Genomic DNA, 2,084 nt, shown 5'->3' on the forward strand with positions numbered 1-2,084 from the left:
GCGAGCGGCTGTACGCAAAAATTCACTCGCGGTACGACTGTCGTCTCTCCTTACTCCACGCCGCACCTCCGTCCGTCCCACCGTCACGTCACTCGGCGTATATCGCGCACCAATCACCCCGGCGCGGGTGACACTTGATAGCGGAGTCGATCAAAGTCAACTAAAATCGGTGCAGAAGACAGTGATGTTTAATGCACGTCTTTGGCGTGCACTATGTCGATGCGACAACAACCGGTCTGTGCTAAGAAGCGGCAACCTGCTTGCTTGCTTGCTTGCTTGCTTGCTTGTCTGCCTGCCTGCCTGCCTGCCTGCCTGCTCGCCTGTCTGCTCTCTTTCCTGCCTCCCGCCTGCTTCGATTGTCAACACAACAATGACTCACGACACAACGTGGTGCGCGTGTACCATCTTTCTGCTCAACAGAATGATAACGTTACCGTAACACAGGATCGCGACGTGTTTTGCGCGAACGCGGATCACCCTGTCCGCCACGGTGGTCCGACAACTTGTGAACATCCAACTAAACGTACTCGCTTATATCCCGTGAGTCACGCCGACTGAAAATAGCGTTGTCGTCATCGAACGCGACGCCGATTGGCCGGCGATGTCGCCATCCGGTGTGCCTGATTGGCCGACCGATCGGAGCTACTGGGAAATGACGAGCGCATGCGCACCTGGTTGGATATTCGCGCTTGTAGTGGGGGAGTTTGGCAGATAGGGAAGGGATCGAAATGCCGGTAACAGGATTAAGGTGCATATTTATCTGACAGACATTCCGAAATAACTGAAGATACGAGCTGTCATTAAATATCAGAAATGCAGAGGATCGTTTGAGAGAGCATTTAAAATATAGGCGATACTGACAAAACAATTTCACAGGCGAATTAATTTCTTTCACTATACTATTGAGAGAAAGACTCATCTGTATAGATGGGAACGATGCTTTATGTTCGTTGTCTCGCTTCCACGCGACTGTCTACAGATTTATGGTCTCTTTTTTCATCGCTTTGGGCAGGCAAACAAGTTTCTACGTTTTACCGAATTTGAACGGTTTTTAAAAAGCTCGTGTAAAAAAATTAGGCATCACGAAATTTGCACCAAAATTCGCATATTTTCAAGGCAAAATCTTTACCACTATATAAAAAACTAATGTATTCGTAATTAATAAAATTTTGATATCATAATATTGTTGAATTTAAAACAATTTCGCTTATCCAAATTTCTTATGAAGATTCTTATGAAGATTCTAATTTTTTAAAGTTCATATTTGATTAATTGGAAATTAGAATTCAATTAATCAAATGAAATAAATAAAAATTAAAATTATCTGATTATTTGAATGCGTACACCATTGAAAAATTTGTATTGAAAACACTCTTCACGTGCTCTAAAAAATCCATTTAAATTTATGTTACTTTAACACAAGAAAAATATATTAGAAAATAATATATTAGAAAATAATATTATGTAAAAATTAACATAAAAAATATAACACAATTTAATAAATTGTAAAGAAATATTTCATAAAATTAACATTTATATGTTAAAGTAACATGTTTTATTCATTTATCTTAGAATTTACGTTTTAAAATACATTATTTTCATTAATTGTTCACTTATTAAATTGTATTATTTTAACGTAAAGATTTTAATACTAACAATTTTGAATATTATTTAACACAAAATGTTTTTTTACTGTACAGTCTGATATGGACTTTATTGTAGATGTTGAAGATTGAAGATTAATTGTTGCTATCATGAAAACTTCCTTCGAACGAAAAATACATTTTTTATAAATAAGAGCAATTTCAAGCGAGAGTTACTTATTGACTACTCCACTTGTCACATCAATATTATTTGCATAAAAACATATCAGTAAGCCCTAATCTCAATTGTACTGTATAATACATAATGTCAGTAATCGACCGTCTGCATCTTATACAATTGTGTCTGCGATGCACCGAGTGATTTTCAGGACGACCAAAACGATTGTCATTATCGTTGGTTAATGCATTCAACTGTGAAAGCTTCAGGCATCAACTTCAAGATAAATCAACATTTCAGGTTATTTGTCACAAATTTTGTAT

Source organism: Atta colombica, unplaced genomic scaffold, assembly GCF_001594045.1.
Source record: "Atta colombica isolate Treedump-2 unplaced genomic scaffold, Acol1.0 scaffold248, whole genome shotgun sequence".
NCBI lineage: Eukaryota > Metazoa > Arthropoda > Insecta > Hymenoptera > Formicidae > Atta > Atta colombica.